We start from the raw sequence: 26,012 nt of genomic DNA on the forward strand, positions 1-26,012 counted from the left end.
TATGGGAAACTGGGTGATGAAACGTAAGATGACCCACAAAACTGGAATTTCCCTCCACAATTAGCCTGTACTCTTTGCCAATGACTAGTATGCACACATGTATGCTGAAGTTATACTGGATAAAGAAACTGATGCATTTCAAAATGGGGAAGGTCACTGTTTATGCTATGTATTTCTCCTTTGTAAACAGGTTTTGCAAGTTTCCGTATTGCTGCATGGAAGCTGCACAATCCATTGGACCAGATTTAACAGTGGGGAGAAAGAAATAGGTCCAGTTTCTACAGGGAGCAAAAGCTTTCTCAACCACCTTGCTTGTTTTCATTATTTTGTCATTCCTATGTCTTAGGTATGCCTAAGAAAATTGACCCATTTAAATCTCATTAAATATTAGGAAGAACTTTCTGACGGTAAGATCTATTTGACGGTGGAACAGACTCCCTTGGAATGTGGTGGATTATCGACTGCAAACATTTGCTACCCTAATCATGCAGGGCAATGAAGATGGTGATGAGGTCAGCCAAGCTAGTGCTCATCCCCATTTTCCCTTGTGTGATTCCAATTGCATGGGAGATTAGAATGGTTTAATAAGGATAGTGATGTCTTAGCAATCTGTCACCCTACCACATATATATTTATTTCTAGACTTTTTTCTTGTCATTGTGAAAGTGCAATTTGCTGAAATTCTCTGTTTGTGGTTCTTCTTGTATGCTACCAATGAGCATAGAGTGAATCAGATCACAAAAAGGAACCTCAATATATCACCCGATTGTTGCATCTGGAACATTTTTGATGTGCAATCTTATCCATGTCTACCCGAAGCTTCAGCAGTAATCCACATTGAATTTAATGTGACTTGTTCCCAGTTAAGTGGGTGTATAGGATTGCAGCCAGAATCAGTGTTTGCATTGGGCTGGGTATAGGATTGCAGCCAAAAGGGTATGAGATTGCAGCTACAAAGAAGGCAGTGTTGTGCCCTGGCGAAATCAGCGTGCAAATCATTGATGCAATCATGTAATCACACTGAAATTCTTTTTTTCCTGCTGTGGTTTAATCAATGCTTCTCTGTGCTGGTGCACAGTGATAACCCATAAGGGGAAAGATAGGAGTGAAGGAGACACAGGGACGACTGAAAACTACAGCAAAGTGCAACTGGCAATTCTGAAATTAATTTTTAAAATTCTCCCAAGACAGGCAGACTGAACACATGGAACAATAATGGAATGGGGTGGGTGCGCACTCATCCTTAATACGTTGCCAGCTTGAAACCGCTTCTATTTCTAGAAGCAAGGAAAGCGGGGTTTCATTCACACCTGCCTTTGTGTCCCCCTGCTGATTGCTGGAAATCATTTTTTCTTTCTTTCACACATACAGCACTCTCTCTCTCTCTCTCTCTCTCTCTCTCTCTCTCTCTCTTTCTAGGGGGGTGGGGGGAAGGCAGAATTGCCACTCAAGCATCAGAGGATAGTGAGCAGCTGTTCAGAGAAGGCAATGAAATTGGCAGTGTTGTTAAAGGAGCAAAGCAAACAGGCAGAAATATTTCTCGTAGGGGAAAGTTTGCTTTCAGAGCCCCTGCTAGCACTGTAAGGCAGCAGACTACTTGAATCTGGGAGGAAGCCCCAAATGCTAATGTCTTTGCCACTGCAGTAGCTTGCTGGTGAGCAGTCTACTTTCTGCCATGATGCAAGGTCACTTTTCCAGAGAGCCTGAGGATAGCATTGCATCTTAGCAGGGGTCCTATGATACAGAAGTCAAAGAGGGACCCATCTGAACCTATACTTATAGCATTATAGAGTTATGGCTCCCACTTTGACTTCTTTGAGCAACTCATCCATCAGCATTGCCTCACTTGTTTTCCATCCCTCTGCCTGTCTGCCTGCCTCCCAGCTCAACCCCAGATTACCATCCTCATGTCCTCATGAAACAGGGGAGCCATAGCTCATGATACGATAAGCATAGCTTTCCTGGGAATGAGAATGAATTTCCCAGTGGGTTGCAAGATGTGCATGTTGTTTCTAGAAACAATTGGTGCTGAATATATAGTTGACTGTTCTTTGCTGTGACATTGCAGGCACCCTAACACTTCATTGGTCCTCTGCATTTGACTCCTGGAGTTCTCCTCTCTTCTCTTCTCTTCTCTTCTCTTCTCTTCTCTTCTCTTCTCTTCTCTTCTCTTCTCTTCTCTTCTTTGAATAAATCTGAATGTGACTTTGGTTACCTGAGCCCTGTGAAATGGGCATCATGCTAATTCTATGTGTGCTGGTGATTTCTGCTGATTCACATTGATGGAGGGAAAGTCCTCTCCCTAGTGCTTCAGACTTGGGCCACATTCACATCATACATTTACTGTGCTATAATACCACTTTAAACAGTCATGGTTTCCCCAAAGAATCATGGGAGCTGTGCTGAGGGTTGTTTGGAGGCCCCCTATTCCCCCCACAGAGGTACAATCCTCGGAGTTCCATGTGAAGAGGGATTGACTGTTAAATTATCTCTGAGAATTGTAGCTCTTGGGGGCTATATCCCATCTTTATTTTCTAAGAGCTTCATGGACACTGAGGTACAGCTCCGAGGACCTTCTAGTGGTTCCCTCACTGCAAGAAGCAAAGTTACAGGGAACCAGGCAGAGGGCCTTCTCAGTAGTTGCACCCTCCCATCAGATGCCAAAGAAATTAACCACTATCCAACTTTTAGAAGACACCTGAAGGCAGCCCTGTTTAGGGAAGCTTTTAATATCTGATGAATTATTGTATCTTAATGTTTTGTTGGAAGCCATCCAGAGTGGCTGGAGAAATCCAGCCAGATGGGTGGTGTGTGTGTGTGTGTGTGTGTGTGTGTGTGTGTGTATGGTTTTCCCTTCCTCATTTTATCCTCACAACAAACCTGTAAGGTGAGTTAAGCAAATAGACCGTGATTGGCCCAAGGTCACCCAATGAGCTCCATGACTGAGTGGGCATGTGAACCCTGGCCTCCTGGGTGCTAGCCCAACATTCTAGCCCCTGGACCACACTACTACCTACATCTTTGAAGTGGAAAGAGGAATTGCATTGCTGTGTTAGCGCCTGGAATCTCTTGGCACCGCAATGACAAATGTGCAAAATATCCTAGGATACTGCATGAGTATCTTCCAGTGCAGTGCTGCAATTCTACAGAGCTCAACTTGCATCACAGATCACAGTGGCTGTTTTCCCTCATGGCCTTTCCCAGAGCCCTTCAACCTCAAAGTGTCAGCTGAAGTGAGAACACACCTCCCGACATTAATTGTTCTTCATTCCTAGCTATTTGCACATTATCAGTGAGGTGCAACATCACCCTCCTCAGCCGCTTTTCTGAATTCCATGAACTCCTAAATGTCTGCGCTACACTTTTCCCTTTCCTGGGTTTTACAAGCAATGGCTTATTTGCCTTTTCCTTTAAAAAAAAACCTACAGAGAAATATAGGACTGTGCCAGACAGGAACTATTATCAGACTCCTGCTCACATTTTGTGAGATAGTGTGTTGAGTTTTCCCCTACAAATTACTTTTGAGTTCCGAGCCTCATTATTTCCTCAAGTTTTGCACACCTCATTGGCTTACCCATGATGCCATCCATTATGTCAAAGCTCTGTGATCACAATGTTCCCACAAATCACCCAGTGGTTCTATTTTGCCTAATTTGTCTATTAAATCAGATTTTGTCTATTAAATCACAGTAATGATATAGGCAGTATATCATGAGATTTAGCAAATAAACAAACAAGCATAAAATATATACAACCAAAGCTGCCTGTGGCATCTGATGTCCGATGCTGGATTAGCTCTGGTCCCTGAAGATTAGACTGCGTAACAAATATCTTTCAAAAATCCTTGATTTGTGATTATAAAATCTCTGCAGTTAAGGCTCTGTCAACACAGCCTTTTTCCCAACAGTCATGGGAGCTGCTATGGCTCTGGAAAGAATTAATTAGCTGATTCACCGGTGTCTCTTTTCCTGACAGAATGTCCTTTAGCCAAAATTGAAACTAATAGAGTTTTTTTAAAAAAAGAGAGAGAAAGAGGGAGGGGGAAAATATATTTACTCTTTGACCTATTTCACTACTGTGTTAGATCCCATTAAGATATTATTAATTGATTTTATATTTACACCAGCAGCAGTCAGTGGGGCGAGACTGCACTGCATATATGACCCCCTGGCACCAGATTTTCATAGCCCTCTTACAAGTTTGTGCAAAAAAGGCCAAGCACAGGTTAACCAGATCAGAATTCCAGAACTGAGGAGGCCACCATAAAGGACTTGATTTTACTCATACACACATCAGCATGACATCTGAAGTAGATCCTAGTGCAGGCATCCCCAAACTCGGCCCTTCAGATCTTTTGGGACTATAACTCCCATCATCCCTAGCTAACAGGACCAGTGGTCAGGGATGATGGGAATTGTAGTCCCAAACATCTGGAGGGCCAAGCTTGGGGGTGCCTGTCCTAGTGTATAGGGAAGGGTCATGTGAGGGGGGCAACACAGTCCCAAACCACTTTACACCATACCCCAACACCAAAACCTAGAATTGCGCCTGGAAACATATTGGTAACCAATGGAATTGGCTGAAAAACAGTATTACACATTCTACATTTCTGGTCCTCATTAGCATCTGGGTGGGCACATATTTCACCAATTGAAGGTCTTCATAGTCAGCACCATGTAAAGCACACTGCACTTGTCTGGCTTGGAAGAAGCTAGTGCTTGCATGTCTGAGGACAGGTCCTGATGCTTCTGATATTCAAGCCTGAGCTGATAGGCACCCCCTGACCATCGCTGCCACCTCCAGGTAGCTGACACTGAAATTTTGCAAGATGCTTGCTCAGCCGTTCTGAAAGTATAACATAATGGTTCCCTGATGGTGTAGGGAAAGAGGGTTTGGAGACTGGATGGGAGACAGTCTATGTCTGATCCTATTGTTCATCCATAAATATGCCCCATCCCATGTCTACATTAGCCTGCATTAAAAAAACAACAACAACCCACACAAATTTGCATTAAAACACTCTGATTCAAATATATTTTTCTTTCAACATTAATATTTCTAAATGTCTCTTGTCTCAAAGTATGAATTTGAAAGCATATTTTGTTACGTATTTTGAGCCAATAACTAAATAGGAGCATTTGGGAAATGCAAAAGCTGATGGATAACTCAGTTCCAATCAGCATATTAATCCCAGGGGGGCACTTCATATCAGAATTCACAAAGATCGAATTTGTCAAGCATCCCCATTTGGGAAGTTGGATATGTTAGCAGCAATATATTATGCCACTTGTGACAGTGAGAAGTTAAATGAAGTCTTCTCGGGGCATTCAGAATCTTATATAGCATTCTGAGGCATTCTGAATCTCATAAAGATGAATTTAGTTCCAGTGCTGTGTGTGATTATTATCACAAGTAGTACCATCTTTCATGACTGTGGGATCAGGGCGAACCCTAACATTAGGCAGCATGAAGTGGCATCCGCAGATGACAGATGCTGATGGGTAAGGAATAGCAGCAAGGATGTCCAAGGCAGAACAGACCTGTGTTTGCCACATGGTCTCCCCTATGCCTTCTGCGAGTCTGCTGCTTTCATTTTTAAAAAAATGATATTTATTGAAATTTTACAGACAATAAAAGGTTACAAAATTAAAAATAAGAAATAAAAAAGAATAACAATAATAAAAGAAAAAGAGATACAAAATACAAAGACAAAATACATAAAAAATAAAAAGTTAAAAAGAAATCAATATTTTCATGTCTTATATTTCCTTTACTTGTTTCCTGACCTCCTCCCACCCCCTTTTTTGTATTCCAATTCACATGGTTAATTCAGCAAATCCTTACCCTCTATCATTTATCTTTACTCAATATCTTAACCTATTATAATTATATATTTTCAACCATTGTCAATCCGTATTTACATATTCTTGTTAATCTTTTTACCAATACCGCTTATTTTCAATCCAACATCCCTTTAACATTCATTAATTTTACAGTATTTCTGCAAGTAGTATTTAAATTTCTTCCAGTCTTCTTCCACCACCTCTTCTCCCTGATCTCGGATTATGCCAGTCATTTCTGCCAGTTCCATGTAGTCCATCACCTTCATCTGCCATTCTTCCAGTGTGGGTAAATCTTGTGTCTTCCAATACTTTGCAATCAATATTCTTGCTGCTGTTGTTGCATACATAAAAAAAGTTCTGTCCTTCTTTGGCACCAATTGGCCGACTATGCCCAAGAGGAAGGCCTCTGGTTTCTTCAGGAAGGTATATTTAAATACCTTTTTCATTTCATTATAGATCATCTCCCAGAAAGCCTTAATCTTTGGGCACGTCCACCGAAGGTGAAAGAATGTACCTTCAGTTTCTTTACATTTCCAACATTTGTTATCGGGCAAATGATAGATTTTTGCAAGCTTGACTGGTGTCATGTACCACCTATATATCATTTTCATAATATTCTCTCTTAAGGCATTACATGCCGTAAATTTCATACCAGTGTTCCACAACTGTTCCCAGTCAGCAAACATAATGTTATGCCCAACATCTTGTGCCCATTTAATCATAGCAGATTTAACCGTTTCATCCTGAGTGTTTCATTTTAACAGCAAGTTATACATTCTTGAAAGTATCTTAGTTTTGGGATCTAACAATTCTGTTTCTGTTGGAAACAGAGTCTGCTGCTTTCAAGTATGTTGGAAGTTGCTATCTGGACACCAGAGTTGAAGTATGATTCACCTGCTTGTATGGTCAGCTTCTGTGCATGGCACATGTGGGGTGCCATCTTATGCTTTCTCTAAGGCAGCAAAATGTTTCGGTCATTGGTCTGTGTGTGGTTGTCAAAAATGTCCCCTTAAAAAAAAAAAATTCAGTTCTTCAACTCTGCATGTGTTATGCTTAGGCTGGATGAAGTTTAATGAGAGGCTGCCTTGCTGCACAGCTCACTGCTTTTGAGACATTCCCATTTCAGTTTTAAAATTATTTTAACAGTTTCCTCATCTTGCTCCTTTTTGAATCTATGATCTGTGACTATCTAAACTATCTTACCAATTGTATAAAGTTATGTAGTGGAAAGGCCTAAAATGAGTTTCCCTCAAAACCTTAAAAAGCTCTTATAGCTGTTTCTTACGCCACTTAGCTTGGAAGGAGAAAAATCATCTATCAATAGAAAGGTAGCTTTCCCTATCCTTATTTTATAGTTTCCCAAACCCAAACTAAGGACTTGATTCTTTGAGTTTAGAGTGCCAAAGGCTAAGCAGTATTTGAATTTACAGGGCCAGCCCTACTATTGGGTAGATGGTACAGCAGCAAATGACAGGAGGTGTACAATGGTGCTGAAGTGTCAGAGTATAAAGTTGTGCATGTTGCAGAAGGATGTCATGATCAATGGCGTCAAAGGCTACTGAGAGATCCAGCAGGACCAGGAAACAGCTTTTACCTCAGTCTCTGGCCCTCCAGAGATTATCGACCAGTGCAACCAAGGTGGTTTCAGTCTCATGATGAGGCCTGAATCACAACTGGAAGGGATCCAAGTGGTCCCCATCCTCCAGGCATGCCTGAAATTGTTCAGCGACCAACTGCTCAATCACCTTGCCCAAGAATTGAAGATTTGAGACTGATTATAGTTGGCCATATTGTCCAAGTTCAAATATGGTGGGGTTTTTGTGTTGTTTTTTTAAGAAGCAGTTTAATAACCATTACTTTAAGCAGGTCTGGGAAGACTCCCTCAGTGGGTAGGAGAAGAAGCCATTTTCCCTGAGGCAACAAAATGTCTTAGGTTGGCCTGTGAATTTATCAGTGATTCAGACAAAGCAATCCAACTTTGACCAGAGAGCAGTGAGGAGAAGGAGTGAATCAACCACCACATCCTATGTTCTGCTGGTAGTGTTGGCCAGGGTGAAAAGTAGAGGGCATTAAAGAAAAATTTTGCCACACAAGCTCCAGGTTGTCCATTTGGAATATTGTGTGTGGTTCTGGTCACCTCACCTCAAAAAAGGATACTGTGATGTTGGAAAAGTTTCAGAAAAGGGCATAGTCAACACTCCTAGAAGGAAAGTTTGCAGCATGTAGGACTTTTTAGTTGAGAGAAAAGGCTAGTAAAAGGAGAAATGATAGAAGTATATAAAATTATGCAGGGCAGGGAGAAAGTGAATAGATGAATTTTTTTCTCCCTCTCTCATAACATTATACAGTGGTACCTTGGGTTAAGAACTTAATTTGTTCTGGAGGTCCGTTCTTAACCTGAAACTGTTCTTAACCTGAAGCACCACTTTAGCTAATGGGGTCTCCTGCTGCCCCGGTGCCGCCACCGTGCAATTTCTGTTCTTATCCTGAAGCAAAGTTCTTAACCCGAGGTACTATTTCTGGGTTAGCGGAGTCTGTAACCTGAAGCGTCTGTAACCTGAAGCGTCTTTAACCTGAGGTACCACTGTAACTCATGGACATCCAGTGAAGCTGAATGGTGGAAGATTGAGGGCAGTTAAAAGAAAGTACTTCATCATACAATGCACATTTAAAATATGGAACTCACTCCCACAGGAGGCAGTGACAGCCACCAACTTTGATGGCTTTAGAGGATTATGGTTACATAAATTCATGGAGCATAGAGCTATCACTTTCTACCAGCTCTGATGGCTATGTTCTACCTCCATGGTCAGAGGCATTGTGACTCTGAATACCAAGTGCTGGGAACTGCAGGAGGGGAGAATACTGTTGTGCTTAGATCCTGGTTGTCGGTTTCCCACAATCTGATTGGCCACTGTGACAACAGAATGCTGGACTAGATGAGCCATTGGCCTGAGCCATCAGGCTTTTCTTCTGTACTTAAGTTGTCTAGGTACCACTGTTGGGAATGTTGCCAGTAGTGCTTTACATGACTGCAGCAGGCGCCTTCACCATGGTGGAATTCCTCATGGGCTGAGGCCAATGGATAACCCCCTCCACAGCAGTACAAATCAGGAGATTAGGGTTGTGTTATTTGACTGCAGTCCATACGAATTTACCTAGGAGTAATTGTCATTGAATTCAGTGGTACTTTCCTCTGAGTAGACATGTGTGGGATTGCAGGACCAAATGATTTGCTAGCTTCTTGGATTGTATTGTCTAGCTCAACTACTCCAGCATGATGCTAGAGATGTTTCTGCAAAATCTGAATTGCATTGATGTAAAAATCAAAGTTCCCTTAAATTACACTCAAATGTATGCTAAATACATTGGGTGAACTTCAGCCTTAGCTACCCATCTCAAAACTGGAAATCAATGTCCTCTCTCAGAGGAATTATTTGAAAATGAATGAGAATGTTATTTGTCGAGCAATTTGTACCAGGCAAATCCTACATAAGTGTCACATGCTGTAATAATTCAATGGGACAATCTAAGTTGAAATCAGTTTTCTAATAAAAGATGTGGCTAATTTCAAGTTTATCTGGGGACCACACCATCTGAACAGGGAGCCCTGATGTATGGGGGCTTGCCATTATTAGTCAGTAACCTTTAAAAAATGCTTTTTGCACCTGTTCAGTGACATTATGCATCTATTCAATATGTTCTAGGTCTAAACCTGAGCATGGAAAACAGATGCTGCTAGAGCTGAACCCTGCTCAACCCTGGAGCACATTCAAGTCCACATAGTACAATGAATGATTCCTAACAACTGTTCCACTTTAGAAACAAGAGTAATTCAGATTTCAAAAACACTGGAAGGAATTTGGGTGAGGGAAATTTCAGAAGCATCCCTCCCCAATAATTTGTGGGTTCTGTTTTGGAACATCCTTGTTCTGCTCTTATAGCTTACTAATATCATAACAATATTTTTGCTGATCTTGCCACTATTAATACCTCTAATGGACTGAAGAGATCTGTTTTCAGCAAATTTAGACAAATGCATTCTATTCACTGCAGGAGAAATCATTGCTGAATATCTGAATAACAATGGCAAGCACATGCCATAGATGGCTTTCTTCAAACATTTAATTAGCAAGATTGGATTTGAACACTAAAGTCAATTGTTTGTCTTTTATTTGCCATAATCGTTGCAGACTATGTAATGTGAATAATGAGAGATCTTTATTGTTTTAGTGTAACAGCACTGTGCTCCTATGGAGAATATCAAAACATTTTCCATGGTGTAATTAAGGATGCCTGATAAAGACAGTAGTAAAAATATGGAAAGTGGATTGCATAGCACAATCCTGTTCAGTTTCAAGTTACATTCAGAGTCTGAGTGCCCTGAATGTTTCAGTATATGCACTGGGTCTTGATATGAGAAAGTTCTTTGAGGTTATTTAATATGGAAGTGGTGGAAATATTGCTCAGGCACCACCTCCTGGTTCACCCCTACTCATAACATTGCCTAATCAAGGATAATGTTCTAGAATGTGCTATTTGCCCACATACCCAAAATGAAGATTCAAGAGACATCATTACACCAATAAAGTGTCAATTGCACTGACTGCCTATATACTTCAAGGCCCAATTCAAGGTGCTGGTCCCTTAAAGTCCTTAATGCAGGGGTCAGCAAGGTTTACCTTGCCTGGGCTGGTTCACTCCAGTGGAGATCTGTCCATGGGCTGGATTGCAGGCACCCGTCAGGCGTCTGCGCAGGTGTGATTTCTGGTGCATGCATTTGCACAGATGCAATTTCTGGCATCTGCGTCTGCGCAGATGCGATTTCCAGCGCCACAGAAGTGAGTCCCCCTGCCGTGTTGCGCTAGTTTTGCACAGCACGCCGGGACTCACCGAGTGGGAGGCTCAGTTCGGGGGCAGCTCATGGGCCAGTTAAATGACCCCCGTGGGTCGCTTGTGTCCCATGGGCCTTAGGTTGCTGACCCCTGCCTTAATGGCTTGGGGGTGCTTATGCCATATGACCTGGTAAGAGATTTACAAGCAGCGACAGAAGCCCTACTTGTATGTCCATTTGAGAGAGAGGTTAAACTGGTGGTGATGGGGATTGCCTCTTCCCCACTGGTGCAGCTGTGCTAAAAGCAACACCTGTGGAATTCTGTCTGCTGTGTAACTGCTAAAAGGCACAGAGCTTCTCCCAGGAAAAATGGTAGAGAGAGAGACAATTACTATTTTATTAGGATGATGCCCTATCTCTTAAGCAGAGGAATCTTAATTTTATCAAAAATATAGCCTGCCAAATCTAATTCTCTCACTTATCAGACATCATTTCCCCCACAAAGAGACTACACCACAATATTAGCATCCTAAATGTATGGCCTATTTTAATCCTTGTTCTGCTGACCAAGCATGCAGAAATCTGTGTCCTCAAAAGTAATCTCTTCCTCCATACCTTGATATTAATCACAATGTTTGCAGATGAAACTGGAAAAGTGTAGCAGTTCCTATTTACTTGTCTCACCCTTGTTCAGTACAGTCTGGATACAGGCCATCGCCAATCTGAAAATAGCCCAGTTTACAGTCAGCAATTTGACTTCAAGCAGATCAATTTATTCTTCTCCACCATCCTGTCTAAATTTCAGGGTTTCTTTCCGATGAATATTAAGAGGAGTGAAGCATGCATTGTGCTAAAAAAAGGGAAGACTTTTCTCACAGGAAGAACCTGTCAGGCTCAAGCAGGAAAAGATTCCCTCTTGGGATTTCTCTACTAGTAAGTTTAACCCAGGAAAAGAAGCACACAGATTGTGAATATTTAAGTGTTGCTAGACATGTAACTAAGATCTTTGGGATGTATGCATAGTATCATTAATACTTGTGATGGGATGATGAGCTGCTTGTGTGTAAAATCGTAGTCCCTCAGAGTTTGTTCAAGCCCACAAACCTCTGTCTGTGACAGAGCCCCTCAGACATGGCTGCTCTAGTCACTTGCAGATTCCGACAGTGGTTGCTTTCGGAATCATTTCCAGCATAAAAGCTCCTTAACGGACACACGTCTTCTGGACTCGCGGCGTGACAGTTTCCGGCGAGGAGTGGGTCTCCCTATGGGAGGTCCAGAAACCTCCCCACTGTTCTCGCTGGACGTGTCCCTGAGCCCTCCCTCTTGCTCGCTTTCCCTCAGAGATCCACCTCTCCCCCTGCTGGTTCCTGCTTCAGCTGCTGAGTCTCTACCAGCCTCCGTGAGCCCTTCCACCAGAGACCCACCTCTCCCCCTGCTGGTTCCTGCTTCCGCTGCTGAGTCTCTCCCAGCCTCCGTGAGCCCTTCCACCACCTGTTCCTCCGATGGCAGTTCCCTGACAATACTGATAAGCCAATGTGCTGGGGTGGGGGTGGGGATTTGATTTAGTTCATATTCAAAGGTGAACCCCCCTGAGTTTCCAAAATGATACAAGAATAAATACAGTACTCTTTCAAAATTTGCACATCCAAATTTTTAAGTGAAGTACTACAGCAGTGTAACATATACAAAAATCCACAAATACTTATTTTACTGAAAATAAAATGCAAAATGCATTATTATTAGGTTAAATTATGAATATCAGGCAAATTCGCATAAAACATGTGACTAGTAGGAGAAATTCTCACTATAAGTTTGATAAAATTCTATGAGGATTTTGAAAAGTAAAGTTTTAAAATCATGAAATGAAGCAGAAATGTAGAGAACTGTATTTAAGACTGGGTAGGGGAATGACTATCTGAGAGAAACTGAAATTGACACATTTGTCCATCCCTACCTGCACTTCCTTTTCTGCACATGTCTTCATGCCCAAAACAGAGACATTCTGAGTGTGCAGGGCTGCCTGATCACATGAGGGAACTTGGAAGATGCATAAATCCCACACCATGTTTCAGCTTCTTTTCTCAAGTGCTACTTCCAGCTTTATGCTAAAGTGCCAGAATGTGAGGGATGACACATTCCCCGAAGAATTAAAAAAGAATTCCATTCTGAAAAGACAATCATGCTTCAAAGGACATTTTTAAAAATACTGATATGCAAGGAATGATTTGTGTGAGATCATTTTCAGCTGACTGAGGTCATGTGTAGTCATGAAATGTCAAGTGTATGACACAAGCCAAGCAAAAAAAAGGTCACATGCCTGGTAGCTATTATGATTATTCATAATGGAATTAGTTTTCTTTGAACGTCTCATTTTTGTATTTTGAAGTAAAGAAATGGTAAATTCCCACAAGACTCACATCTCAGCAGCAATTAGAAAATTTCAGCAAGCTCCTTTTCCTCTCTCAGACTCTCAGATCATTCTCAGGTAGCATGAACATAGGTATCATCATGTTTGCATTTGTATGTCTGCCAGATTTTAATGTTATTAATTTAGTGCCACAATCTCATGAATTCCTGCAGAGGTACTGCTAATACTCTTGTTCAAATTCGTCAGATTCCTAAACCAAGTTCAAGAGGGTGGTAACCATTCTGTCATGTTGAACAAGACTCTAATTGAGATACAAGCTGGAAAAACAATGAATGATGGTGGACTCTCTTTCTCAGGCCACATCACCAGCAGATGCCACCTCATGATCTCAGGCCTGACCATATATTTATAATATGTGCCCATATGAATGGCCCTCAGGGTCCCTTCCAACTCTACAATTCTATGATTCTGTGATTCTATGAATGTCTAGGCTATAAACCAAAAGATGGTACAGCTAACTTTCAGGCTTTCCCTGATGGTTGAAAGTTTTTTCACATTGTGTTGCTCAGTGTTATAACTTAGTACTATGTGTTAGAACTTTGATACCCATCTCTTACATTTTAGCTATGATTTTACGACTGCATAACACCATTTCTTCAGCAGTACATAAAATGTATGTATGCATGAATAAATAAATAAATTCCCATCAAGAATAGAAATTGAAGGCAGATTTTCCACTGAGTCCATCAATGCAACCCAACATCTAATTTTTAACACACACACACTCATGATAATTTACCCTCTTCAAGCAATATTTAGCTTTGCTTTATTCAGATAGTTGCAAAGGCCTCCAATTCAGGCTGGAGGATTTAAACACTCCTATATTGATCCACTGCTTTGGATACCAGGCTGGTTAAAAACACTCATACAATAAAGTGTTCAGAGCCTATAAAGCTGGAGAGGGAGGGAGAAGGAGAAGGAAGAGAGAAGTGAGCAACTGGACCGAGTTGCTCAGAAAAGAAAGCCCCATGACAGAGGATCAATAGGAAATATTGCGGTAAAGATGCTGAAGGAAAAAGAAGGGTGGCGGAATTGCTGCAGAGGAAATGCTAAAGAGTGCACTAAGATGCTGCGGCTGAGACCTTGCGGTAAGGGAGGCCAATTAGTACAGGATGTGCTGCCTCAAAATGGTTGGCAAGCCTGCAGCCCTTCTTCTGCTTTAGCGCTCAGAGATAAGACAGACTGCACTATGTCTTTGGGGCAATTCCAAGAAAGAAGGTCCTGCCTCACAACAGTTATTTCAGTGCATTGAATAAGAAAACGTCCTGGAACAGGATTCATAAGAATGGCCCCCAGTGCAGTAGCACAATGCTGTATTTTAAACCAGATTGCCTTCTACCTTCTTCTGAGAGAAGATACTGAATCTGCACACATTTACATTTGTTTTTAAGCTGCTTTACCTGGACCATCTCTCCCCAGCACTCTGCCACACCAGGAAGTAGCATGACAAAATAGCACGGCAAATTACTACAGTCGGTTTTATGAGCATTGTACAGAAAAGTTCTAGATAGTTACAGGGCCCCTTGTATGAATGTGCCATAGTGAGTTGAGTGGTGGAGGGCAAGAGCCAGGCTTGAGTGGACCCTTGACGTAGTGCTGTCAGTAGCCCCACCACCAAGTCCCTGCTTATATCCCTGCCAACACTGTCAGTGGTGCCAACCAATACTTGGGTCCCCTGGTGACATGGGGGCAGGGATTGGCCCAACTGTGCTGTAGTTACCCACTCCATTACATGAGGTTACCTAGAGGTGGTGCAGTAATATGATCAGAGAAAAGCAGTTACATAGTTGCAGGCGGCCACCATGGTATATATCTCACATTGCAAAGCCCAATATGCTATACATTGCATATTGGAAGTTAAAGCAAAGTGGTTGCTTGGCTTCCCTCACGCTGCTGTGTTGTCACTACTTCAAGGTAAGTCTAATCAGGAAGAGCAGGTGACTTGTGGCTGCAGCAACAATTGCCTATACAGTGGTACCTCAGGTTACAGACACTTCAGGTTACAGATGCTTCAGGTTACAGACTCCGCTATCCCAGAAATAGTACTTCGGGTTAAGAACTTTGCTTCAGGGTGAGAACAGAAATCGCATGACGGCGGTGCGGTGGCAGCAGGAGGCCCCATTAGCTAAAGTGGTACCTCAGGTTAAGAACAGACCTCCAGAACGAATTAAGTACTTAACCCGAGTTTCCACTGTATGCTGTTGGAAGGCCCTAGTGGTGCATGGCTGGTGGCAGCTGTCCAAAGTGCTGAATCTGGTGCCTGATGCAGTTTACCAGAAGCTTATCCATGTAGCAGGTAAAGACAGACATTGGTTGAGCAACACTTGCTTAGCTGTACCATACAAAGCCAGGATTAAGGCAAAAATGGGTCAAAGTCTTTGATATGGTAGGGGTCTGGAAGGGTGTGTTGTCACACACCACAAGAAAGTGTATTTATGCTTACAGGACCAAGGGCACTTATGGCATTGTAGTGATGACAAAGCAAAAATACGGTAAGTGAAACATGTTTTTGTACATTGGTTATCGGTACACAAAATGTCTTTTGTTCTTCTTTGTCTTAATAAAAATCATTTTAGACAATGAATTCCAGGTACCCAGGTCAAGAATCGAAGAGAGGAAAAGATGGCAACAAGAACTAGGATGCTGACAAATTTTCACCAGTGTATTGTATTGTATAGTATTGTTTTTGTTTAATTAATTATTTTGTGCTTTTACCCTGTATTTTTATGTTGTGAACCACCCTGAGATGTTCAGATGAAGGGCGGCATATAAATTTAATATAGCAATAGCAACTACAACTACAACCTATCTCTATTCCCAGCAAGTGAGCTTGAAAAAAAGTCAGAAGAGAGTGATCTTCATGGAGACTGCTTATTCCCTTCCCACATATACTATCCATGAAAATAATCCCCATGCTGCAACTAGGCTTTTAAAATAGCCTCCTGTTGGCTCTACAGGAGGCTCCCCCCGCAAGCCTAAACCTGTGAAGCAAAGTGCAGAGAAAAGCGAAGACATTGTAGATCAGATGAGAATAACCCATGGACTATATCTGGTCCACTGGTCACTAGTTCCTCACCTCCGGCTTGATATGCTGTACATTTATGTCTACTTCTAACACCATGACTTGGACCATGGTTACTGAATTTAGGCTACCCACAGCTACTGATAGTTTATTAACTGGTTCTGTACAAGCCATGGCAGGGCCCTTAATGCATGCCAGGGTGTTGTTTTTGTCGTTCTTGGTCAAGGGAATGGAGAAATGTTGGATGCTGAATTATAAGCTTGACTGAACTTATGGGTACAGCACAGATTTAATTAGCTGAATGCAACACAGTTTCTACATTATTAAGATGTGATCTGACCCAGGCAACGTGACTAATTAATTTATCTCAGAAAACTGTAAAATTCACCTTTACTTTCTCAAATATTAAAAATATCTTTAACTCTTCTCCTCTGCACCATCTTTAATAAGGTAAAAATAGTTCTCCTAGATTGTACCACTCCCTGAGGCCTTCTGAATACCATTTAAAAAAAATTAAAATCACCTTCTCATTTGACAGAGTAACTAGTTTTGGTGCTATATACCAGGGAAGACATTTCAGTTAGCTTGTCCTAGTCACTACAGATTTACCTGAATACACTCAACTTAATTAAGAGTTCTCTGCTCCTGTGAAGAAGAAAGGAAAATCTATCTACAATCTCTGTTGACAATTTGGCATTAAAGGGTTTGGAGGAAATCATCATGTACTTGGGAGGTTTCTCATTTTTAATCAGGGTACAATGTTTATTTCAGTCTCAGCTACTGGTGTTGTTGGTATATAGTTTTTAAGCGAGTCTTTAAAATATTTTTAATTGTAAAGATTGTGTTTTATGCTGCTCACAACCCTGGACTCTCATAGAAGAAAGGCTGATGTAAAAATGAAAATAATGATAATAGCAGCAAGAGGAGCAGCAGCAACAGCTGAAAGATCCGTGGCTGGAAAAGGAATCTTAGCTTGGCCAGATAGCATAAACTTTAGTTTGGTCAGTCAGAGCTTGGAGAAAACTCTTAACAAATGCATAGGCCTAAAGGCTAAGGTTGATACTTTAAAGAGGATACATGCATGCCTATCTTGGTACTTTCCCCCTTTATCTAAGACAGTTTACAAGTAATGTCACTTTCCAGTTGCCTTCAGACCATCTACTTTACTGTTCTCTGTGTTTTTTAAGACTTCCAGCTCCTGACCTCACCCCCACCCCACAATCAGATAAAAATAGCAACAACAAGATTGCACAGCTCTTCTAGGCCTGCTGAATATCTAAATACCACTTTCCCTTTGGTTATTAATGAAGTAAGTTCATACGTTGCTTCCCCCATTATCCCATGTAGACGATGTGCTCAGCTGCCAAGATTGCAAGGGATAATAGACAGTGACAGGCAAGCGTAGGCAAAAACGGCCTATTTCGGCTGTCATTTTGTCGTACTTGAAAAGCAATGAACATCATGATAATATAGCTGTCCCATAGACACATACTACTTATTAGCTGAGGATAGTGTTTAGCCAAGCACCAGGCCATGTACTGGACTCCAGTCAAGCTGAAAATTTATCCCATCTTGGGAAAAGAAGACCTCTTGGTATTTAGATATGCATGGCATTCGCCTTATGTATAACATGTACATCCTTTAGGGGAGGCTTCCTCAACTTTGGCCCTCCAGATGTTTTGAGACTACAATTCCCAGCATCCCTGACCACTGGTCCTGCTAGCTAGGAATCATGGGAGTTGTAGGTCAAAAACATCTGGAGAGCCGAGGTTGAGGAAGCCTGTTTTAGGAGTTATTTCTTTCCTTCACCACTAGTGCCATTTCAATTTTACTTGTAGATGTTTGTGATTCTTGGGCTTCACTTTCATATGTCCGTAGAAGCTGGAAGATGGAAGAATGTGTTGACCTGGAAATCTAACCAGTGCATGCTTGGCTTAGGGGCAGGGTGAGGATTGTCAAGTCAGTTTTGCATTTTCTTACGACTTGTATCCAACCACTGATGAAACTAAAAAGAAGGTGAGATAGTAGGATGGTCCATCTTTTACAGAAAAAGGAAACGGGTTAATCTACTGAGTGTGCTTATTCACTTCAGCATGTGAGTGTAATAGCAGCCAAAGTTTAGACAGAAGTATCCATGTTTTCTAAGCAGGCTATAGACAGCACAGCAGTCTTCAAACCCTCTCTCAAATATTCTGTTGCACACAGACAAACTGAATGGCTCAACAGGGACTGAAAGGTTTCTCGTCAATGGCGCATGATGTCAATATTAACAGCATGCTCTAGGACATAGTCTAATTCATAATTTACTTGCACTCTTGATTGATAGTCATGATGTCCAGTGGACATCTGGAAAATTAATCTGGTCTATCAAAATTAATTGGAAATTGGAACAGGCAAGTCCTATCCATCCTTACACAGAGCTACCCGGACCATTCAACAGTTACATTTATGGTAGGGAGGCATAATGTCACATGCAGCACATCTTAACATTGGTGACATATCCAAAACGATAACTCAGAGGTTGGGTGCAGTTCTGCAGTTCGCTCTGTGAAGAACTCAGCCTCAATATTCATATTACTTTCTGAATACTTCCCTTATTTCAAATTCACCCTTACTCAGGGTGTAAATCAGTGTCAGCACAATAGATTTTAGAAGATAGCTATGCTATTCTGCACCAGAAAGGTTCTTCTCCTGTTATTTATCACTACATGGTTTCCAACCAGCTGACCTCCTCACAAACTATATAATACGTAAATGCAAAGGAATATGGAGCCAGATGTTACACCAGAATATTCAAACACACTCAGATTGTAGTTAGATTTTAAACCAGATGTTTCCCAGTACCCATAAAATCATAAAGCATGGAAGAGAAAGTTATGAAAGTGCTAGTTTTAACTTTTAAAGCCCTTTGTTGTTTGGGAATAGAGTCCCTAAAGCATGAGTGGGGAACCTTTTTGAACTACAGCTTCTATCATTCCTGACCATTGGCTAGTGCCAATTTGATGCCATTCCAATACCAAGGAAAGAACTTCTGCAATCTTTTTGTGTTGTTTTTTAAAATGGTGATGATGGTGGTGATGATGATGATGCTGATGATGATATTTATACTCCACCCAGCTGGGTTGCCGGATATTTATGATATTTTAAGTTGTGAACTGCCTTTATATTTTATGTAAGTGCTATATAACAGCAATATCAGCAATATATAAATACCTCTGTAAAAATAAATGAATATCTTTAAAAACAACAACTCAGCAGGCATCTTAAGTAAGTTTTCTGATTGGTGATTAACTGATTTTTATCTGTACTGAATTGTTTTAATCTGACTGTACCTCATTTACACACCATGCTTTTATGTGGTATATACCGTAAATGGTTGACTAAATAATAAAATAGCCAACTTGAAGAAAAGTTGTTGAGGTTTATTTACTTAGCAAAGTTGTTGAGCTGCCAACTGCAGTATTCCGGTTATGTCTGGGAAATTCCAGACTTATGGCAACCCTACGCATTGTGAGCAATCCTAGCATGTTCCATGCTACTGTTCAGGACTTGGATGTGGCAGAACCCTCTGCTGGTACCTGGGTCGGGTCGGGTGTTCACTGCTATGGAAGCCCCTTCTGTGCCTATGAAAATTGTGGCATCTCTTTCAAGTGGTGTTCTTGCCAGTCAAAAGTCACCAACACATGACCCTGAAATGGAGTACTATGTCAGTGGGGCAATGGAAGGTCACCAAGGGACCTGCTGGCCCATTTCAAGGTCAGAGGCCCAATAAAGGCCCAGAGCTGGTGCAGTGCACAACGTGCTCTGGCCAGTGCAAGCCCAGGGCTTTGGAGTGTGTGGCTGGGTGTGGTGGTAGCTCCAGTGCTCCATTCTGCTCCATTGCTTCCCAGCCAGAGATAGAATCACTCTCTCATGGCATCAAGGCTGAAGCCTAAGCATTGAGTTCCTTTCATGATTCGGCTTATCATTTACATTATGTTAGCTTCCTTCACACATGATTTCTTGCCTCCAGAAAGAGAAAGTCGCATAGAGTGAAAGGAATTACTGCACATTGTGTAACTAAAGATTTAGAATTGCAACAATTTGAATGCTTTCAACTGGGGTTTAATTGAGGGGGGGGAATGGGGATGCAAATAATTCACTCACACTTAAGGGTTACGATTTTTCAGCATATGTTCATAATTTGTACAGCAAATTCACTGGGATTTATAGAAACACCAAACATCTGGAAATGCTAAGCTTTCCCCCCTTTTCCTTTTTCGTACCTATCCCTTGTTCAGAACTTCAAAAGAGCAATGTGGATGTTTCAAGCCTAATAATAAACACTGACAATTCTGATTTTGATATTGATGGTTCTTTAATATTGCTGATGCCATTATTTGAGGCTGACTGAATTCATGGGACTGCTTGATTATAATAATAATAATAATAATAATAATAATAATAATAATAATAATAATAATTTATTATTTGTACCCCGCCCATCTGGCTGGGTTTCCCCAGCCACTCTGGGCGGCTTCCACAGAAACCACAGAAACCAAGAAACACTAAAATATCATACATTAAAAGCTTCCCTGAATTAATGGCATAAGCCAGCTGTATACAAAGTGACATATTTCAGCAATGTTTTAAAAGCTGAAAAAGAAAGAAAGCTAAAATAATTTTCAGAATTGTCCAAGCTCAGTTAAGGAGTCTTACAAAGAGAGATTCAAAGAGTGGTTAAAAGGGGGGGGGGGCATGCATAGCCTAAGAGAGAGAGAGAGAGAGAGAGAGAGAGAGAGACTTGCAGGTGGATGATGAGTTTACCCAAAGTTGTTAAATCATAATGATAAATATTTAAAATATTTTGGATAGAAGAGTGGGGTGAGCATAGAGGGGTGGGACATATTAAAAATGAAACCTCAGAATTGTGACCCATAGGAAGAGCTGTAGCTCAGCAGTAGAGCATATGCTTGGCATTCAAGTGTCAGATTTAGCCACCAACATCTTCAGGTTGGGCTTGAAGACCCCTACCTTAAATCATGGAGAGCTCCTGCCATTTGTGTAGTCCTAAGCTAGATGGACCAATGTCCTCAATCAATAGAAGGCAGCTATCTATGTTTCTGATGCAGGTCTACAATGGAGGTGATAGGTACCTAGGGAAATGAATGAGGGCCAATAGCTCAAGAGCCTATAAAGCAAGTCAATGAATAGGATGGGATAGGAGAGGCAAGAGCCCACAACTAGTCAGGATCAGGAGATGGGGCAGGAGATTGCAAATAGGAAAATGTTGTTGTGTTCATGCCCTGCTAGTGAGCCTTCCCGAGAACAGACTGATAGACTGAATAGGTCTTTGGTCTGATCGAGCAGGGTGCAGCTTATATTAAATTTTGGCTGGCTTTTACAGTCCTGCTCCTTCCTCCGCCTAGATGAAATTGAACATTGTATTCAATGTTGCACTGAGCTTTGCAGGTGCACAAGGCAACTTTGAAGGAGAGTACAAGGTTAGGATGAATTCTTTGCCCTCTCCACAGTTCTTCCTCTGTCTTAGTGCAATTAAGACTTCAGGCATGTTCAGATGGGGACTCTATGATAGGGCTTGGAAAAACTGTACCTTTATGGTCTCCTTAATCAAAGAGCAGAACCAGTGCCAGGGATTGTTGGGCACTATCTGCAGCCCACACCCAAGCAGGGGACCCATTGCAGCTGTTGAGGTGCCTGCTCTCTTCCTCCTTGCAGTTTCTGCCTGTTTACTGGTCCTCTCTGATCACGCAACCTGTGGGAAGACACGGAAGATGCCTCCACTTCTGGACAGTTCTACGGACTGTAAGTACTGTAAGTAAATAAATTGTATTTATTTGTTATTCAATTTCTCTCAAGGTGACACACATGGTTCTTTCCCTCCCCAATTTATCCTTATAGGTTTGCAGGTAGATTAGGTTGAGAGACTGTGGTGCGGATTCTCTCTCCTCTCTCTCTCTTTCTCTCCAATGCAGTCTTCAAGAATGCTCAGAAGCCTTCATTACAGAGAGTGAGGAACAGCTTAGAAAATAACCCCCAGTCTCTTTGGTTGCTGTTTTACCTTCCCCTACTCAGCTTGGTAAGTTTGAGGAAATGTGAGAAAGTAGCTGAGAATGGAAATGGTCAAATTAGTGGAGTAGTGCTGAACCATTATGAGCTAAACTGAAACTGAGAAGAAGAGCTCAGCTGATAAAGTCTGGGGATTTCCCAACCATTTCCTATAATTATTGTCCATCATAAAGGAGGAGAGCGAAACTGCCAGTAATAGGATAACCATCACTCTGGAGTTAGGGCTTTCTCTCTCTTTTTTAAAAGTTATGCTGGACCTTGGTTCAAAGGAATACACTTCTCAAGAATCAATTATCTTTTTTCACTTTTCGTTTCTTGAACATTGGAGGCAAAAAAGGCAACTGTTAAAATAAGGGACTGATACAAAGACTTCATGAACACTATGCAGAGCTATCTTTATATCCTCTCACTCATTTTTTAATAACTGGTTTTCCCCCCATTCATGCTTTAACCAGGTGTCATGTTATGCTTTTATTGTTGTTGTTGTTGTTGTTATTTTGGCTTAACTTGGCAGTTTGGAAAGCTCCTGTCTCACTTGTACAGGTGAATCCAAATTGGTTTGTAATATTTAACTGAGAGATCCTACCAATGATAGGGAGATATTTTTCAAACTCAATTTATTCTACCATGTTGCTGAAAGGGGGGGGGAGAACACAACAGTTGATGCTATATTGTGAAAATATTTCAGTGTCCATTAAAATGTGTCAGACTGGAAGAACAAAACTATGTGAGTTTCCTGTGGCATCTTACTGCATTAAAGCTTTTCCCTGAGCATAGCTTGATATATGTGGAATACTGGCTGGGCCCCTATTTCACTTTAGCTCGCCAGGTGTGCTATCAGCTCAGAGTTCATTATTCCTGTCTTGTGGACTCAGCAGGTTAGGAGCTTCTGCCCAAGCTTCCTCAGGACCAATTTGTTTTATTCAGCTGCAGTCTGGTCGGGTTTATGCATCGAACTTGTAAATGCTTCATATTTATTTGAAGAGCAAGCGTTTACATTGTCTCCCCATGCTTCCTTCCCTTGCCAGCAATTGCCCATCATCACCATCACCACCCATGTATATCTCACTTAATGCCCATATAGGCTTCTAAGCAGTTTACAAGAATAATACCAACACCAACAAACATTATCATATTTAATGAAAATACATAATGAAACAATCCCATTAATCCCTGTTGTTCCCAGGGGCTGCCAAAGAAAGCGGTGATGCAGAGCTGCTACTTTTCCTGGTTGCCCCACGTAACACCTAGTCCTGGCCTCCTCTCCAAACACCCGGATACACTTTAAGCAAATGGCAAGAGCAAACACTGCAGGTGTGCAAAAATGTGCCTCATTCCCTGTGCCTGCTTCGGGATATATTTTTTTAAAATAATAATATTTATTGAAAAAAGAGTTTTTTAAAATTACAAAGAAAGAAGACAAAATTACAAAGAAAAAGACAAAAACAGAAAAGAAAAAGAAAAAATAAAACCATCATTTTCAAATTCTCCACTTTCATTACCTTCTTTCCATGACCTCCTCCTCCTCCCATCTCTTGTATCTTGATTAATAATTGTCACAGCAAATCCTTTCCATAATTCATAATATTCTGTCATTACATTGCCTTACTCTATTTTCATCTTATCTTATAAAAAACCTTAAAACTTAATATTTAAATCTTATTTTTACCAGCTTCTCATAACCATTACCTTTTTACCTAATTCTTTAAACATTTTTACAAGAGCCAAGTAATTTCATTTCAACATTTTTCCAACGTTCATAAAACATTTCTAATGATAAAAAAGAGAATAAAAACAATCCAATCTTCTTCCAGCGTCCCCTCCCCCCGGTCCCAGGATTGTCAGTCCTTTTTATCCCATTAGTCTGGCACATTAACCTGGTGATCTTATATCCGAGGCCTTCAAATCTCTTCCATGTCCCTTCCACAGCTCTTCTTCATATTTTCCTTTCACTCGTGGGAACTCCAGCTTGGTAGTGCTTTTGACCCTTTTCAACAAATCAGCCCCTTTCCCATAGTCCAGACTAGACTCCATGTAGTATTTTAAAACATGTTTCAAATTCCCTCCAAAATTGGAAGTCCCAACAGCTCCAAACCTCTGACTGCCCATTGCCAGGCTCGGAAAGTCCAAACATCCCTGCATAGTGGGGTCAGTCCAACCCCCCATTTCCAAATCAATCCAACCTTTGTCTTTCCAAATCTGGTTTTTTCCAGATTCATTTGTCAAATCCAAAGGCTCATTTTCCTGCTGGGCCAAAAGTCCCTCCATCTCTGGCGCCCTTTATTTTATTTATGATTTATAACATATATAATGTGTGTGCCTCCATGCAATTACTATTTTGTAGGAGATATTCAATAACATGCCAGAAATTTAGGTTTATGCAATTGGTGGATTAAAGTGTTGCTTGCTGGGAGGGGGAGAAGGACGGACAAGGGAGTGGGGAGGTTGACATGGCGGAAACACTCTGGCAGGAGACCAAATCAGTTGTGCTGGTGCATTTTTACCAGCTAACCCTCCCACTGTCTCATTGCTTTCCATCCTAGTAAGCAACCACTACCCACCTACTGGCAAACTAATGTTGCAGCTCTGCGCTACCCATCAAACTGTGTGTGTGTGTGTGTGTGTGTGTGTGTGTGTGTGTGTGTGTGTGTTCTCCACAACAGAAACAGAATCCAGTCTTCAGGGTTTTGTTTTTTTCCTGAAAAGCAAGATGAATGTATGCATGTGAGAAACTGCACACAGATGAAGAGATTCAGTAACGCTGAATAATAATAATAATTTATTATTTATACGCCGCCCATCTGGCTGGACTTCCCCAGCCACTCTGGGCGGCTTCCAACAAAATATTAAAATACAATAATGCATCAAACATTAAAAGCTTCCCTAAACAGGGCTGCCTTCAGATGTCTTCTAAAAGAAGAAGATAAAACAAGAATGAAGATCTTTAATAATCAACCTTATCTACTACTTTAAAAAGTGATTCTTTCTCATAACCTCTTACCCTTATTTGCAGAGGCTGAAACGCTATGAAGCAAAAGGAAGCTAACGATCACTAAATACTTATTTTATTTTTTGCTTTTGCAGATTTAGCTTTGATGCAATAAAGCAGACTTATGTGGAAAAGGGCACAGCAGGCTGTCAATTTATAGGCAAGTATATATCAGCTGTAGCCGAGAGCATTATACATTTTGCTAACCTGTTTAGATTGTTTTGTGTCTGGCATATGAGATGCGGTTCAGTTTTTGAAATTATATTTATGGTTGTATTGCAAAGACAAAGACTGCTTCCTTTACACAGTCAGACTGCTTAAAGCTTACTGAAGTCAATTGGATTTAAGCTGCCTAACTGCACAGGAAGACAGCCAAAGCTTTAAAGCCTGATCACTTCAACTGGCTGTAGTTACTTTAGCATTAATTGCAGTTAGCTGTGTGGATGTTTCAAAACAAGCATTGTGCTGCAAATTGGTGTGTTAAAACTCAGTGTGTGCACCGGTGTGTATTAAAGCAACGATTAGCGCTATACTGATATCCTAGTAAAAATCCCTTTATACTATGTTTAGGGCAGGGACTCTGTAAGCTCTAGCTAGAGATGAGGGATATATTGGATTCAATTTGTGTTACATAATTCACACTTTCTGAAAAAATACAGGAATCAAAACATGGCCGTACTTCACACTTCTCTGAATTTTGAAATGTAGTTCTACAGCCAGGTAAAGTGTACAAAAACACATGTGATGGGGTGAAGTGTATATATAAGTGCATTGTTTAGTGAAAATAATATACACAGTTCCATATTAAGGAAAAAGTGCTTGAAAAA

The 26,012-nt window shown here is 41.1% G+C and overlaps 1 long non-coding RNA gene across 1 annotated transcript in view; it reads left to right on the forward strand.

Annotated features, from left to right (window-relative positions):
- Window positions 1-25,345, forward strand: part of LOC310701358 — a 58,173-nt gene extending 32,828 nt beyond the window's left edge. Inside the window, exons 2-3 of the long non-coding RNA XR_014523025.1 lie at window positions 21,846-21,941; window positions 25,281-25,345. This is a non-coding gene — a long non-coding RNA (uncharacterized lncRNA). The remainder of the gene's footprint in view (window positions 1-21,845; window positions 21,942-25,280) is intronic.
- Window positions 25,346-26,012: the final 667 nt, after the last annotated feature.

Source organism: Podarcis liolepis, assembly GCF_965112155.1.
Source record: "Podarcis liolepis genome assembly, chromosome: 1".
NCBI classification, from domain to species: domain Eukaryota; kingdom Metazoa; phylum Chordata; class Lepidosauria; order Squamata; family Lacertidae; genus Podarcis; species Podarcis liolepis.